Source organism: Alosa alosa, chromosome 3 (assembly GCF_017589495.1).
Source record: "Alosa alosa isolate M-15738 ecotype Scorff River chromosome 3, AALO_Geno_1.1, whole genome shotgun sequence".
NCBI classification, from domain to species: domain Eukaryota; kingdom Metazoa; phylum Chordata; class Actinopteri; order Clupeiformes; family Clupeidae; genus Alosa; species Alosa alosa.
Genome location: NC_063191.1, coordinates 16,040,234 through 16,059,013, shown reverse-complemented (window position 1 = coordinate 16,059,013; position 18,780 = coordinate 16,040,234).

The window sequence follows — 18,780 nt, the reverse complement described above, 5'->3', positions numbered from 1 at the left end:
ATAAGCGTTACTGATATTTCTTTTGTTTTTGACTATTTTATTCTATTTCTATTAACTCTTTGTGGCAAGACTTTGGTATCTTGGAGCCAAGATTTTGGAATGCCGTTCCCTAAAATAGCAGTGAAAAATCCAATAGACAACCCCTCCTGCTCCCAAAAGCCAACAGTACTTTAGTATAGAGAGGGTATGACCAATGTACCGGTCCAACAGGTTTATACACAGTGTGAAGACACAAGACACTTTACATTTCAGTTACATGACACAGAAAAGTTAGTAAAGGGAAGAACATTCCTACTGTAATCTACTTGACTAATTCAGTTAAACAAGGTTGCACATACCAGGACACTCTGCAATGTCTCACTTTTGGAGTTTATAGGATGGAAACAGTGGAAAACACAAATATTTATGCATTCAGTAATGCTATTGTGGCTGATAGTGGTAGGGACCAGCATCACTCAGATGTTTCTGTGCTAAATTTAGATGAATAATCTGTTAAAATATATAGGCCTATATATCTACTAGACCTACAGTACAAGGCACAGCTCTACACAATGACTACGTCAGGGAGAGCTACTCATCTGTTAATTTCTACTCATCTGCACCACTAAGTGAAGCAGAATACAACAGATATCTACAGTCGTGGCCAAATTTGTTGGTACCTTACCACGAAAAAGAAAAGATCCAAAATTTTTCTCTGAAAAAAATTTAAACTGACAAAAGTAATTAGCATCCATCATTGCTTAATCAAGACTTTTGACTTTTTGTTCAACAAAAGATTTTAGGCAATAAAACCATTGAAAATGGCATGGACAAAATATATGGTACCCTAGGGGATTGAACAACCTTTAGAGGCAATCACTGCCACTTCTGTAGTTCTTAATGAAACTTCCTCTGCTGCAGCTGTCAAAAAGTAGTTTGGATAACTTCAAACTGATCTTCTGCAGACTGCATGTTTCAACTTTTTTCCATAGATACAACACATTGCATTTATATAATGCTTTTCAAGGCACCCAAAGCTCTTTACAGTGAGGGGGGAACCTCACTAACCACCACCAATGTGTTGCACCACCTGAGTGATGCACGGCAGCCATATGAGCCAGAACGAAGGAAGATGGGGCAAAACATGACTTTATGAACACATTGCACTCCTCCTCTTTCTTCCCCACCATTAATAGATTTACTAGAGTTACACAGACATCTAAAACGATTATTGACAATATTATTACCAATATTCAAAATACCAAGCTGGAGACAGGAGTCGTACAATCTGACATCACAGACCATTTTCCCATTGCAATATTTTTTGGCTCTGGCAAATTGTTCTCCCTTTCACTCTCAAAAATTAAATCTAAAATCCTTAATGAGAGAACTTTACAGCACCTAATTGTTAATTTACAGGCCAAGTCGTGGGACTCTGTCTATGATAGTGGGACTCCTGATGCTGCATATGACAGTCTGATTAAGATAATCCAAGACTCCATTAAGGACACAATCCCTGAGAAGACTGTCAGATGCAGCACTACCCTCCAGAACCCTTGGATTACAAAGGGAATTCTAAAATCCATTAAATATAAAAGCAGGCTTTACAAGTCCTACATGATAAATCCATCTAGCTTAAATAAAGAGAAATATACTTCATATAAAAACAAACTAACACAGATTATAAGAAAGAGCAAAAGAAGGCATTACACAGAACTCTTACATGCTTCACAGGGGGACTGCAGGAAGTCATGGAATGTGTTAAATGAAGTCCTCAACAGGAGACATAAACCCAATGCTCTACCTGATCTTGATGATGCCAAAGCTGATCTTTCACAGAGTGAAAGAGACTTAATAATCACTTCGCCTCAATAGGTGTAAATCTGTCTAAGAAGATAAGTCAACCTCAGGGTGTTACCTTCAAGCAATTTCTTTCGGGTAGCTACATTCATTCATTCTTCTTGAAACCAACAGATGGTACTGAACTCCTCAAGATCATCTCGGACTTGAGGAGCTCATACACAGCTGGTGTAGATGGAATTTGTAGTAACATCTTGAAAGCCATTGCTAATATCATTGTTGAGCCACTGGCTCATTGTATCAACCTTTCTTTACTTACTGGCACTGTACCTAAAATGACGAAAGTTGCCAAGATAATTCCAATTTTCAAATCTGGCGACAGAAATGATATGAGCAACTACCGGCCCATATCAATCCTACCCACTTTTTCTAAAGTAATGGAGAAAGTAGTATACAATAGACTCAGTGGCTACCTAGATACACTAAATATCCTTGTTCCCTCCCAATATGGTTTTAGAAAAAAGAGCACAACCTGTATGGCAATACTTGACCTAATAGAACAAATAAATAACTGCACTGAAGAGGGAAAATGTGGCGTTGGTATTTTCTTGGACCTATCAAAAGCCTTTGATACCATTGACTTTGATATTTTGTTGCATAAATTGCACCACCATGGTATCAGAGGTATAGCACTTCAATGGTTTCGAAGTTACCTATACGAGAGGGAACAGTATGTCCATGTCAATGATCATAACTCTACCTGTAAGCCCATACTCTTTGGGGTCCCCCAGGGTTCAATTTTGGGGCCACTCTTATTCATTCTATATATAAATGATTTTGTCAATTTCTCCCAAATATTTCATAAAATTATTTTTGCTGACGACACAAATTTGTTTACATCACACAGGAACCCACTTATTTTACAAGACATAGTAAACTCTGAGTTAACCAAAGTGGACTCCTGGTTTAAATGTAACAAACTGTCATTAAATGTCAGCAAAACAAATTTCATTTTATTCAAATCGAACAAAAAATTTAAAAACATTGATCACTGCCTGTTTAAAATCAATGGCCAGGAAATAAAAAGAGTGTATGCCACTAAATTCCTGGGGGTCTACATTGACGATTCTCTCAACTTCAAATGTCATATAGACCATCTAGTAAACAAACTGTCCAAGTATGTTGGCTTGTTCTACAAGATCAGACATTTCCTTCCTCTGTCTGCCTTTCTCACATTGTACAAAACTCTATTTGAACCTCACCTTAACTATTGTAATGTGATATGGTGCAACACCTTCACCAGCCATCTTAAAAAACTTGTATCCTTGCAAAAAAAAAGTCATACGGGCCCTGTCCTGGTCAGAGATAAATTCCTCTACCCACCCTCTATTTCACCGCTTTGAGTTACTAAAACTGGCTGAGCTGAATGTTTATCATAATGCCTGTCTTATGTTTCAAATTGTCAACAGGCTCAACCCTAGGTTGTGTAGTCTTATTCCCATCTCCAGCCCCCAGCACACATACCAAACAAGAACTAAACCACTCATTACAGGTAAATGTCACGACACGCTTGGCCAGTATATAGTGTTGCCTGTAGGGGCCACAGATTTGGAACAGGATTGATGATGGCCTCAAGGTGTTGCCCTCTATCTCCAACTTCAAAAGACAACTAAAAAAAAAATCTCTTACTAACCTATATCTAATATAAAACTGTTTTCCTCATGGACTACTGGGATGTATGTGTATGATTGTTTGTGTATGTAATGTTGTATGTGATGTTTTGTGTATGTAATGTTAAGTATGTATGTTATGTTGTCACCATCAGGTCTCAGATGGTTACTGTGAATATCATTGTTTGTACCACTACCCTTTCATGAACCATGGGCCCCCACCTATAAGCTTTTCTAGCTTCTTTGGGGGACCCATTCACTCTACCCGTCTGTTTTTGTACCCATACTGGTTTACTGTAATGTTTGAAGTGGTATTGTGAATAAACTCAAACTCAAACCAATTACACTGGGGCAGGGGTAGCCTAGAGATCTAGACGCACTCTAGCGGCAGCAAATTACATTTGCTTCCAGGTCTAGGGCAGGGGCGGAGTGGGGCACTAAAATCCACCGGGAAAATTCTGACGGCACCGGCCAACGCACACACATCAATAGCACAAACAAAATATATGTCAATTTAAAATACTAATAGGCTACGTATAGGCTACATTTGGAGAAAGGAACTATGGATTAGTTCTAATGCAATACAACAAGCCAATCAACCACAAACCAGGCACTTTCAATAAATGTGTAAGGAACTAGATATTTAAGTGCAGTATAAAAACAGCTTTGTGGGTGGATGGAAATTTCAAGCATCATGCAAGGACATGTATCTGGGTATCATAGCACTCCAATAGTTGCCTGTATAAATTTAAAAAAGGCCTAGCCTACAGACAATGCCAACCTAATAACACAGGTAATTAAATAATTGGAAAACCAGGCACTTTGAATAGGTTTGTAGAGAATGATTAAAGTAGGCCTACAGTATATAAGCTTACATATAGACAGTTCCAACGAGTTCCACAAACCATATCAGCCTGACTCTGCCTGAGTGGCCCACTAATTAGTCATTAGGCTAGGCCTATATCAACATAAGGGGCCGTTTATAGGAGAACGATTGCGAAGGAAGACGACAAAATATTTTATCATAAGTGCCTTTCGTTTACACGGCGACCCCGCCATCGGGGCTTGAAGACGCAAAAATCTGAAGACTCCTTCCAGAGTGCAGAGTTTTGAAGACGACCCGGGTTACGTCTCCGTCTAAACGGCTAAACCAAAGATCCTTGATTACCTCTCTGGCTAAACTGTCAAATTAGAATGTCTGCGCATGACGTACCGGGGTTCTATCACACCCTATGATCACACCACCACCCAGCGGTCTGGAATGCATATCCAATCTAAAATCACATACTCTTGCGTCTTCAGATAAACAAAGATTTCCCCCTGAGAATGCTCGTCTAAACGCGAATAAAAAATGAAGACAAGACGCCACTTCTGCGTCTTCTCTTTTCATCGTCACCGTATAAACGTAGCTAGCTTGTGCTAGTTTCCGCCTAGCAATAACGTCAATGCTTTAGCTCCGGTAACCTTTCTCTCTGCCTTCCATGTGTAAAACAGCAAGCTTGACCTGCAATCGGTTTGATGGATATAGTAGGGGGGATTATCAACAAAAAAGTGCCTAATCGTTACGCGGTGGCTAGAAGCACCAAAATTGGTACAGACACTCTTTATGATGTATCTCATCATTTGAGAAGGGGTGCCCAAAATTTCTGGTTCATTTAGGTCATTTTTTAAGGGAAAATCCAAGAAGGCCGCCTAAAACGACCCAAGGATAATAAAACATTACATAGTTGGGCATCATGGTTTATTCTGCTACTTTATTATTTTACATTTGATATATATAGAGATGGTTAACAAATAATATGTGCAAGATAACCCATGAAAATAATCGTATATGCCTTTTATACAGCTTTAAAAGGGTGAAAACAGGCTTAAAATGGTCAGAATGACATGACTCCCCAAATGAATCCTCATCTGAGAAGTTAATTATTTATGTATGCATAACATAAATATTTTTAAAGACTTTTGGAAGAATCACTTAATAATTTTCAAAAGACAGTTTACTGCTAAAATGTCCACATGAGCAGAGATCAAGCCCTAAATAGGGACACAACTCATTGACCAAATGTTATGCCAGTGTTAGCGTTAGCATTAGCCAATGTAGAACCACTAGCTGGGTTCCAATTATCAAGCTAAATCTAGGCAAACAAAGGCATCAAAGGCTAATTGTGTCCCCATGATCACCTGGAGTGCGTATTTGTGAATCTGTGGGGCTTCCTGAGGGGGTATTGTACCGTTATTTCGGGAATAACATTAGAAGCTACGAAATTTTGATTTGTAGTACAGTAACGGTAGCCAGCTGGTATTTAGCTGTGCAGTATGTACATTGAGTAAACCTCCCTCATGATACCTTGACGTGCTAGTGAGAGAACTAGCAGCCTGGGCTTTTAGCTCAATTACTAGCACGCTCGCCTCCCGATCCGAGGTGCTAGAGCAAATATACATTCAGCCAGCTCAAAGAGCGCAAAAATATATTCTCTGTCTTCCAGAGAAGTATACACTACAATTCCAGCTGTTATCAACCAAAGGCCATCTTAGTGCCAAAAGTTAACCAAACCAATACCTGTGGTGAACTTGGGCAATAACAGAGAAGGAAAAGTGGGGTGAGCATGCAATCAAACTGATGCTTCACTTCAGCCAGAACTATCTGACCCACCTGCTATAAACTCACTCCTTCCTCTCTTTCATGAAAAAGCTGCCAGCTTTGCCATGGTCAGACATCCCAGATAGCAAAATCAGATTGGCAGATAGCGGACTGCTGGTGGTATGCCACCGGTGGCGTGCCACTTGTGGTCCGCTGTTGGACCACCATCTCTTTAAATTTAACTTCACAAATATTAAGAAAAGTTAATAAAATGATATGTGGGGTATAACTGAACAAATGAAAAAGATTTTAGACCATTAGTGGAAAAATATTAGGCAATTTGTCTGCAATCCACCAGCGGACCGCCAGAGAACCGATGAGCAAAATGCCAGCGGACCGCCAGCTACAGTATGCCCCCATTGAACCGACAGTGGTCCGCCAGCCTCTTGCTATCTGGGATAGTATAAATGTTGTAAAACAATTGACAGAGCACCTAAATTCTGGCATTTGACCAAGCACTAGAGAGAGGTTTGTGATGCTTGGTGGATTACACATAGAGATGGCTCTATGGAACACAATCGGATAACTTTTAGATGGAAGTAGTTGAACAACTGCACTATGTGATAATGGGGTGACTACCTCTGGAACAGCAGACTCCTTCTAAAGAGTGGGCCCAATGGAAACCATTTCTAGAAGTAAAGAATGCCTTCATTGCTATGACAGCAAATCCTTTTCAACTGCTTAGCCAGGAATCAAACATGTTTGCATTGCTGGAGAAGTACACTTGTGTTCTTTACGATAAGAAAACGGATCTTGAAAAAGTCAATGATCTCAGGAAGGACTTGTTTTCTCAAATATGTCTCTCAATGGAAAATATCCCTCCCACACAGGCTGCACTGATACAGCATTCAAATAGAGCAGTGTACTAAGCTAGCATTTGGTCCAAAGGTCTGCAGGCTACCCAGTCAGTGCCTTCTCCTGAAAAATATGGATGGACCAAATTAGATGATTTTTGGACACCTTTATGGACACTTTTACCAGAGGCAGCCAAAGTATGTAGAGAACCTCTTAAATGTGACAGCAAAGGTGAGCCTCTCTGCTCTCGAAAGTGCCGATGCCAGGATGCTGGGTTGCCTTGCACAGTATTATGCCAATGTGCCAGAGCCTGTGAATAGATGCAAATATGCAGTATGTAGACTAGGACTAATGTAATCTAGTGTGGTGTTTTACTGTGTCTTAAAAAGTTGCAGAGGACATGTGTGCTTAATTGTATGTTTTTTATGAGGTCTGCCTGAGGTGCTTGAGTGTCTGTGTTTATAGTATCCTTGAGACAATTGGTGGATATATAGATAGCCATAGTGTAACCGTATTGTCTGCTTAAAACAGAGACATATCTATAAGACACTTATACCTAATTTCATGCTTGAAATTAGGTATAAGTGTCTTATAGATATGTCTCTGTTTTAAGCAGACAATAACTGAATTGTCTCGTAGGAGGTTGTTTAGGTGGCCTTTGAAATAGCTGCCAATTGTGTGGATAGGCAGTGCAGCCTTTTTTCAATTTCTTTAAAAATTAACTTCCCGTTTGAGATTTCTTGGAGTAATCTTCCAGGATAACGTAGGATCATCCAAGGGACATATCAAATTTCAAGCTTTTAGGAGGTTGTTTAGGTGGCCTCTGAATCAGCTGTCAATTATATGGGTGGCCATTTTGAATTTCTTCAAAATCTCACTTCCTGTTTGATATATGTTTGGTCACCCCTTCTATGATGTCTTAGGGTCACGCAAGGAATATATAAGCTTTTAAGAGGTTGTTTAGGTGGTGATTGAATTAGCTGCCAAATTTGTGGTGGAGAGCGCAACATTTGTCAAATTCTTTAAAAACTCATTTTTGAGATTTTTTTGGGCACCCCTTCTAGGATGTCTTAGGATCACCAAGGAACATACAGTACATACCAAATGTCAAGCTTTTAAAAGGTTGTTTAGGTAGTGTTTGAATCAGCTGACAATTTTGTGGCGGGGAGTGCGGCATTTTTCAATTTCTTTAAAAACTCACTTCCTGTTTGAGATTTTTTTGGGCACCCCTTCTATGATGTCTTAGGATCACCCAAGGAACATGTATACCAAATGTGAAGCTTTTAAGAGGTTGTTTAGGTGGTCTTTGAATCAGCTACCAATTTTGTGGCGGGGAGTGCGGCATTTTTCAATTTCTTTAAAAACTCACTTCATGTTTGAGATATTTCTGGGCACCCCTTCTAGGATGTCTTAGGATCATCCAAGGAACATGTATACCAAATGTCAAGCTTTTAAGAGGTTGTGAAGGTGGCTTTTGAATCAGATGTCATTTGTATGGGCGGACATTTTGAATTTCTTCAAAATCTCACTTCCTGTTTGAGATATTTTTGGGCACCCCTTCTAGGATGTCTTAGGATCACCCAAGGAACATATCTACCAAATTTCATGCTTTTATCCACCGCGTAACGATTTTTCACATAATCTCCCCTACTAATACACCAGAAACACATTCCCCATTCCCAGGAGGCTTTGCTCCTAGGCCTAGCCTACGTTAATTTAAAAACAAACAAACAAATTAAATTGTCATTTTTTTTTATTTGTGACCATGAAAGTTCTGTAACGCCTGAATAAGACAAAAATGAATTAGGCCTAAGTTAAAAAATTAAGGCTAGCCTACACAAAAATCCACATGGGAGAGATGAGTGTGCAGGGTAACCATGAATGACATACAGTGAGCGAGTGGTATAAATATTGGTTGGACTTCCCAAAACTCTACAGAGTAGATCTTTCAGATTTTCACGGAAAATTCTTAATGCATCTATCACGTCGATGGCCGCGTCCGCCTCACGGCCGCGATACACTCCTCGGCCGGCCGACCGGGAAAACTCCCGATCATCCCGATTGCCATCCCGCCCCTGCACTGGGGGATGATTAGGGGGCCAGATTGAATGAGCCAGGTTAGGAATTTAGCCAGGACACTGGGGAGACCCCTTCTCTGGTGATAAGTGCCATGGGATCTTTAATAACCATAGTGAATCAGGACCTTGGTCTAACGTCTCATCCGAGGAACGGCATCTTCTATAGCACAGTGTCCCGTTTTTGGCCAGATGGAATGCCAGCTTCTAGTCAGTCACCCACCACCATCACCAACTTAGTTTTCCAAGGAGGTCTCCCATCCATAACCAACCAAGACCACACCTGCTTAGCTTCAATAATTCAACAGAGACATGGAATCCAGTGGTCTGGCCACTGGTTAGATTCAGATAAGGGCTCAAAGAGGGCCACATCGTCGTTTTTTGAATTTATATGGTTCTGACAGATGGTTTTACTAATAAATACCTCTCCTGTGACCTGAGAGGTCTGGAAGGTGTTTACTTTGCTGAACCATATCTGATGGGTAATAAGATCCCAAACCAATTAGTGATTTATAAACAAGCAGTAGTGCTTTAACATCACTTCTGTGACTTACTGGAAGCCAGTGCAGGTACTTAAGTATTGGAGGTGTGGTCAATTCTTTTCGTATTGGTGTGGTCAGTTCTTTTCATTTTCGCAAGAAGCCTAGCTGCTGCATTTTGTGTCACCATAAGTTGTTTGATGGTGATGCTCAAGTTACAGTGCTGTGCAGTGTTCTTTCAGTGTTGTTTCAGTGTCTAGTGGAGATTCTGTACTGTTTTTGAAAATTGCTATGAATATATATAAATGTGCAAGTAAGTAAGTTTCCAATATTTTCATACTAATTTTCCAGAGTCAATTTTCCAATTTTCTCCGAGTACTCTGAGATTACTATTCGGTTAACTTTGCACATTGTGATGCAGAACATAAATGCATATATCACTTTTAAATGTTGTTTTTATTTTTGTCCCCAAGATGACATTATACCACAAGTCAAAGAGAACGCTCTCTAATGAACTCACAATATGCATGACAGAACTACACAAAAATAAACAACTGTAAAATAAAATTATATTACATAAACGATGTAACTGAATAAATGGATAATGCTAGAAAGTCTGTTTCATGCTGAATACAAAATGCATTATACTGTGTGTTCAGTGAAAATAAGTGCAAAGTAGTAACTATCACAGGGGACATTTTTACATGACTCTGGAGATATTTTTGCGAAGGGTGTTGGAATATGCAAGTGTTCACGTCACCAGTACAGTGCCTACCCATAGAGGAATCTATAACACAGGAGAAAGAGAGAACAGTGTTTATACATCGTCACATTTTCAGATTATAGAGATGTGAGTCTTTTACTGTTTACAATGTGTGTGTTTAATTATGGATTGCAGTGTCAGTGTGCAGTATTGCTTGGCACTTGGTTAGTGCAGTGGTGCTTTGGTACATGGTTTACTACTGCTGTTTCAATTGTCCATAAAACATGGAAAAAGCATGAGGGAGGAATACGGATGTTACTAACCACATATTTGTCATTCACCTCTGTGAGAGACATTAGTAGCAGACCCTCCCTTTGCCACACCTCCGAGTGTTCTCAATGAGTCCATGTGTAGCATACGCCCTCTGCAGCTGAGTTAAGATCATTACATGACCATATGATCAGTACCAGATCTGGAACAGCAGTGCAGTTGCGAAAATGAAAAGAACTGACCACACCAATACCAAAAGAATTGACCACACCTCCAATACTTAAGTACCTGCACTGGCTTCCAGTAAGTCACAGAAGTGATGTTAAAGCACTACTGCTTGTTTATAAATCACTAATTGGTTTGGGATCTTATTACCCATCAGATATAGTTCAGCAAAGTAAACACCTTCCAGACCTCTCAGGTCACAGGAGAGGTATTTATTAGTAAAACCATCTGTCAGAACCATATAAATTCAAAAAACGACGATGCCCTTATCTGAATCTAACCAGTGGCCAGACCACTGGATTCAAAGGGCATCCAAGCTATACGAACAAGAATTCCACCAACAGACTTTTGTTCATTTGAATTAACTGTGAGAGTAGTATGAAATGTACTTGACATTAATATAGACACATAACACTATGAGGGCTAATATGCATCTTCAAAGTGTGGAAAAACAAACAAAAGGGAAAAAAAAAGACTCCTACAACACATGCAATGCACGTGGCTGGACTGGAACAGCAGTGCAGCAGCAAGGCCGACGAGAGTTTCACCTCCCGGGATGCACAAGTACAACAAAACTGGTAAACTCATCAACAGCACACAAGGCCCAGGCCTGTTCTACCATGACAATCAGTGAAGCAGCTCTCCTGGTTTCTGCCTAACCAAGGAGTGGGGGTGGACCATATGTGTTCCCTCTTTTGTACCCTTCAAATCTGTCCCAGCCACTTACAGGCCTTTGCTTATGCAACTGCCACTGATGAGAGCAATATTTCCCATTAATTCAAAGATACATACACAAGTGTGCAGCTGTGCTTTTTCTCTGAGAATTCTGAGACAAAGTCTCTCAGTGGGGAGAGAAGTGGCTGTTAATGTCCCCCTAGTGAGCAATCTGTCCCCCTCCTCCAGCTCGCCCTGCTAAATCTCTCACACAGCAGAGAGGTATGATTGCTGAGCTTGTAATCCAAACAGAAAACTCTGGGAAATGAAGGGCATATTTTCGGTCATCTGTTTTCTGTAATGTGCATGTTTTATGGAGCAGGCTTCTCAAATTTATTTGTTTAATGCTTATGTTTCTAAATAGGTAGGGGAAAACCAAGCAGATAATTTATTCAAACTTGCAGAAACAGAATTGTCATTGTCTTGATGACCTTATAAAATGACTAAAACAGGTCTTCCTAGCATGTAATGGAGCAAGTAGAAGCCTCCCTCATTCTTCTCTGGCAATCAGCAATCAGTTAATCAAAACATGAGGAAATTACAACATTCCTTTGATGTCCATATCAGGCCAGTTGTTTTCATAATGGTGACCAGTGAACATAAAGTGAGTGACATGCAACAAGTGATTTGTGATATCACAGCAAAATGTAAACAGCAATGCTTTGTTCATACATTACACATTTTTTTCTAGCAGTTTAATCTACTTCCATTATCACTGTGCATCTGTGGCAAAGTCCCGTGGCGATAAACTGCTGTGTTGCAGTCAACCCATTTGCCCTTATTTGCATATTGGGTTGGGAATCTCTCAAACTTCCTCACAGATTCTTATCTCAGTAATTGCTTCCCCAAGCCTAGCCTGAGTGCTCGGCATGACCATTTCCACCAGTCTCCTTGTGTAGCACCGGTGGATCACATTAAATGCTGATGCTGTCCAACAGCAGGAACAAGTTAATCTGTAAATCTCACCACATTTTTGGACCAGTAGTTGCTGTCATACAGCATAAATGCTCAATGTGCAAGACAGAGGGACACACTGAGGAGGACGTTTTTTCCACCTCACAAACCTGCATCTGAATAATTACACTTAAAGTGTGCTTTGACTTAAGGCAACATTCTTTAACAGATGTGACAGTGCAGAACCATTCAGGTAGTCAAGATAAGTATATTCATTCATTTATCTATTTATTTATTTATACGTTTATTTAACAGGGACAGTGTATAACTAAGCAAGAAACACTGGGATTGCAGTTTGAACACTGCAGGTTAGAACATCAGAAATAAAGTGGGCTCTCTCTATCATGGGGTGCACCCTTTCCCACTTCCCAGCGGGATGGCAAGTGGGTCAGAAGCTCAGTGGCTCTACTAGAAGCCTATCAAGGCCAGCTACTGTGGGATTTGGCCCGGGAATCTTCAGTGGAAACGCGTTCTGCGCTTATTGGCATGGCGACAGGTTTCGCTTTTCCACATGTGTTGGGCGCTGAACAGGAAGCGGGTGGGATTATGGGTTCTCAATGGTGATCCTCGGCCATTTGTGTCTCAATCGCACACAGATGTGGTGCAAGACGGAGCAAACTTCTTTGTGCCCCGTGATGCGAGTGTCCTGATGGGCCTTGACCCACTGGTGACATTTTCAATGGTTTGAGGAATTACATGTTGTCATAAGAAGGGGCAGCCGTGGCCTACTGGTTAGCGCTTCGGAATTGTAACCGGGTTGCCGGTTCAAACCCCGACCAGTAGGCACGGCTGAAGTGCCCTTGAGCAAGGCACCTAACCCCTCACTGCTCCCCGAGCGCCGCTGTTGTTGCAGGCAGCTCACTGCGCCGGGATTAGTGTGTGCTACAGCTCACTGTGTGCTGAGTGTGTTTCACTAATTCACAGATTGGGATAAATGCAGAGATCAAATTTCCCTCACGGGATCAAAAGAGTATTAACTTATACTTACTTATTAGATGCTTTGCTGAATGCAGTTTTATAGGGAAGCCACAGTCAAACATGACTCTTTGTTGACACTCTGCAGGCTCTGTGTATAACACTTCTTCTAACACTCCACTCTTACCCCAAACAACATGGAAGTAAAAGATCAACAGTGAGTTGACATAAATGACATTTAAGAAAAGTTTAAAGCATTTGGGAATGATACAGAATTATTTTTTTATTTTTTAAATGAAAAGGCGTAATGGGGCCAAAAAATGACAGGCCAAAAGACAGCAAAAAGAAATTTGGTCAACAATTTGGTTTCAAGATACATGGGAAAAATGCTTCACGGTTCGGCCACCACAGAAAATCCCCGCCAACCACTACCCCCCCCCCACACACACACACCCCACCCCAGCCTCAGTGAGTCCAACGGCTCTTGTTCAAGATGGAATGACTACAGAAACCCACATTACCGGTACAAATAAAAGGCCTCGGCCTAGGGAGGAGACTGTTTATACTGCATAGACAAACAGTCATACCTGCCACAAGAACTTACCCGTTTATACCACTTAGTCGTCACCATGGTGCAACAAAAGAGAAGGGTAAAATGGAAACAAGATGACAAGGCTGAGAATGGTGAATCTTTTGCAGGGAAGCATTTGGGAATGCCTCACTGAGTTAGCATGTTTTACCCCACTCTGACCACGCACGCCATAGAGGGACTGAGTGAGGCCATACTGTACTTGCAAAGTGAACACAAAAACAAACCCTGACCACCACAGACAAGGCATTTCCAGTTCACTCTCTAACTCACAGGTGAGAAGAGAATATATGAATGACTGACTGAGTACAAAGCCTTCTGGAAGACTCCATAAGGGGGCTGCTATCTCAGGCTGTTCTCTCACTTTGATTGGACTGATGAATAAGCATAAGCCACCTGTGGAGTTTCCTGCAGAAGCTATGCCCTATTTCAACCGTAAGCCATTACAACCTGCTGGGGAAGACTAATTATAGGGGTTCGCCATTATCACCCATTATTTATTTTCTGTGGGTGGTCTTTTCACCACAGCAATGGGACACTTACTGCAGGTAGTTTCCAGCAGATTGGTTATTATTACTTGACTTTACAAGACTGAAAATTAATTTTAATGTTCCTGCTTCAATTTGATGCCATATTTGCAACAAAAACAGAAAAAACTGCTGCAGAAAAAAAAGAAGACAGCGTGTAGAAAGGAACATTTACTTTAACTTCTTTAAAACCTGAATTTGTAGGCCTGTGTAATATTAATACAGGGCTGTGTGTTTTAAAAAAAGTTATAGCTTTTTCCCTCATTAAAATCAAACAGGGGTTTTGCCGTTACACTTGGTCCTCCCCCTCCAAAGTCATCTTTCCTCTATTTACTCTAACATGCATGAAAAACCCCCACCAGAACTCCTTCCAGATGGACCCTTGACTGTTCATTTATTAAAATCATGGAAGTGATGATGACTCTCCCAACGCTAAATACAGCTCCTGAACCAGGGGTGGAAAAGCTGACTGTGTGATGACTCATTTCACCATTACACTAAGGAGACCTCAAGCTTGCCCACCGACTCGACTGCCTCCGTGCTAATGGTGGTTCCTCTGAGTCACATGTTCGTCGTTACTGTAGCTTACATGTAGAAAAGTTCTCACACTACTCTAAGGAATGAATATGCTGTTGCATGTAGTAAACATGGAGCGGTGACCATGGTTACCAGGCTCAGTAATAATAAACATCTGCTGTAGATCCATTGAGATTTCAAAAGCAGGCATTGTTCGGGTCGGTTTGGTGAGTCATCCAAGTACAAGGGGAGGGTCCACTGTGGCTTCAACTTGGCAGGAGTAAAGGGAGATGTGATGCAGGAGAAGAGGCAACTGCTTTTAGTACAGGACATACAGTAGCCCTAACAGATGCACAACTCTGCGTTGTAAAGAGGAAAGTTACCCTCTGACGATCATCGGGAGGATAACTGGAAGAAATTACATTTTGTGGTGGCTACAGCAAAGAATATGAGTAGGCTAAAAGGAACGGGATTCTTTTTCTCTAAATCCATTTCATAAATTTGGTTTATTCTAAGTGTAAAGTGGTCTTTGCATCTGGAATCATGTATTATCAAAGTCAAATGGATAACTGAATGTGAGCTACTTGTAAGACACCCGCACTCCCACATTTGTTGTCATTTCACCCCCACCCACCCCTCCACAATGTTATAATCAAATCAATTTGTGATTATCAAATATATATATCAACAATATGTAAAATTAGGCTACATCTAAACTTGATAGTTCAGTGGTAGGCCTAGGCTACTGAAAACAGAATGCTGTTGAGGTGGCTTAAATCATGAAGCAGTATGCTAACTTACTGTATAGGGCACACATAAGCTTATTAGGCCTACATGCATAATAGCATAGCCAGTATAATAAGGAGATGACATATAAGAGATGATATAGCTGCATACCTTTATCTTTTGCTTGTAGGCCACCTATTCTTCTTTCCTCTTTTTTCTAAAAAAAAGAATGGGCACTTGCTGGCTTGACCTTTTCTTGTCCACTTGTGTTAATTTGACACTCCAGAATCATCCCTCAACACCGTCAACCAGGAGTCAAGACTGAGAGTCTTCAGGAGTCTTCAGGAGTCAAGACCGAGACTGAGAGACAATTCACCTTGGTGTGCAGACCGATTTTTTAAAATGTTTTTTTACAATATTATGAATGAAATGTGCTTCATTTGAAAGCAATTCGTGGAGTGATTCATTTACTGCATTGGTAGGCTGGCTACCCGCACTCCTCTCCCCTTCCTCCACAACCTGAGATCTTCTCAGCAAGCAGACGCCTGCACAAAACGTAGGGCGTAGACTCCGACACACGGTGACATGGTATAATTGATGTGAGGTGCACAATAGGGAATAGTGATGAGACAACCGACTCTTATACGCAAGTCGGTTCAACCGGACGGTCGTCGGTTGGCCTGCCGAGTTAGGCCAACCAACCGGTCACCGGTTCGGTTACGTTATTTCCCCCGCCATAGTCGCTCCAAGACAGGCGCGTGGGAACCTATTTTTGACCAGGGGTGCTAAATAACAAAAATAATGGATGTCCGACAATAATATGTTGAAATTAATTAAAAGCAATCAATTTCTATGAAAAATCTATGGCTGTTGTGTGCGTGTGTCAAGGTAAAGCCTAGGCCTACCGTGCGCATATATTGTAAGCCTAGGCTATTTCATCGCCTTGTTAGGCTATGCACGGGGTGTGCCAACTTTTTATGAGATAGAGACCCCCTTAAAGACAAAAAGATAATTCGAGCCCTGGGTAGGCCTACACACTTGATCGCCATCACATAGATGAAACCTACGGTTCTTACAGTAACTGACTCACGTTCACGTTGATCTCTATAACTGTTTTTTAGTAGCCTATATTCGAACCTATCCATAACCCTTTTTTGCCTATTTGACTCATCATTTCACATACAAAAATATAAATAATGTCAGACAGCGAATTAGTAATTATTTAAAAATATATATAATATTTTTTTAAAAACTATCTCCTGCCAGCAGGGCCCCCCCTTCCCGCGCCCTTGCTCCAAGACATGTAGCCTCAAGCTGCAAATGTCATGCTCTCCATGTCTCTGAAATTAGCTGACATACACACTCATATTGACCTACACTAGACTCAAGCACTGCCCATGGTTACATTCGGTCTTGTTCAGTATTCAGCTGTGCGCGGTCTCCTCGTGAGCCTACCAATAGCCTATTCACTTCTAACATTTGACGTAGCCTAACTACCAAGATAACATAGCCTATGTCATATAATATTTTCCCCCTTTGTAATTTAGGATATGAATTTCAATGAACAATTCCAAGATGCACGAAACATAAAGGCTTTTGGGATCAGTTGATAACTCAATTTACCAAGAACCTAGACACCCGTTTGATTACTCAAGCATTAGCACGGTTACGGTCTCTAACCTGTTGTACAGTCTTCCCGTGACAGCCTACCTACCAACAAACATCTCAGTTAACATAACTACCAAGATAACATGACGTGTAGACATATTTGTATTTTATATCCATCGGTAATGTAGCCTATGAACCTCTATGTAGGCTACACAATCACCTAAGATGCACGAGAAATAAATAGGTTTCTGCGATCGGTTGATAACTCAAACTTGCGATAACACCCGTTTGATTAGACCAGACATGTCAAAGTCAAGGCCCGCGAATGAATTATCTACGGCCCCCGGGATGATATTTGATCAGTATTAGAACCGGCCCGCCGGCCACAGCCGCCTGCTGCTGTTTCGCATCAATACTCCATTCCCCACAATGCAACGGTAGCCCACGAACTCACTGCCGCGCCGCAAGTGGGCCTTGGCTTCATTATTCATCAGTATTCAGTCAACTTTTAGCTACCCCCCTCCCCAGTGTTGTGCCTGAACGCGTTCATTGAACGAAAGTCACTCGTTCATATGTATTTTGAGCGAACGTGAACTGAACGTTGCCTACTGTATTACTGCCTGGTGAACATTAGGCCTACTGTGAACTCGTTCATTCTGGTGTCTGTGAACGGCACTCTTCAGTTTAACTTCGTTGAATAGGGTGCCAGATTTCTACAGAGCCTTCCACGCGAAAACCCGGCTAAAACACACCGTAAAAAGGCCTTAATATGGCAGCATGCAGGTCACCATTTGTCAAGCTATGGGCCGCGGTTCGCAATGTGGACAATGGTCTGCAGAGTGAAATTATTCCAGGGCCATCGTCTGATAATTTGCTGCGCAATTGGTCAAGGAGCCGCGGACAGAAAAAGAAAACAAACATTTCTGCAATTAGTAGGAAATACTTGTTAATTTGGTGTCATCAAACATAGAGGCACATAATTAAGTCGTGGTATGAACGTTTATTCAATGCATGCGTGTGCACGTTGGTAGCAAAGCTAAAGCTTCAACCTATTGGAAGGCTAATTATGAAACGACATTTAATAGAACGACGTGGATTTATGCAACTTCCATAAAAAACAGAGCACAGACTATATAAAACACTGTTTGGCATTAAGTATTAAAGTCAGCCAAAAGCTATTAATTAGTCTTAGTAAAAGATAGTTAAAGATCTCGAGATCAGTGATTTACGCATGATCTGATCCGCCATTTACCATTCACAAAAGCTGGTATTGTCTCCTGAATCCTTCAGGCATTCAAATTAAATGTAATTAAATAACATATAAATATTCTATCAGTGTATGATGCTTGCATGAGGGAAACATCCCAAAACAACGGCACCCATATAACTGCTGTTGTTTTGAGAAGTATTTCTCATGCAAGCATCATGAAACAATGCAAAAACAATGAAACTATTGTAGGCCTAATTATATTTTACATTAGTAAAGCAGTACTCTGATGAGCATGTTTTCACAAACTTTTGTGAACAATCTTAGCACTTTAAACACTGTTTTGAAGTGCATGTATAGCAATATAGTATAAAAATAAAAATAATT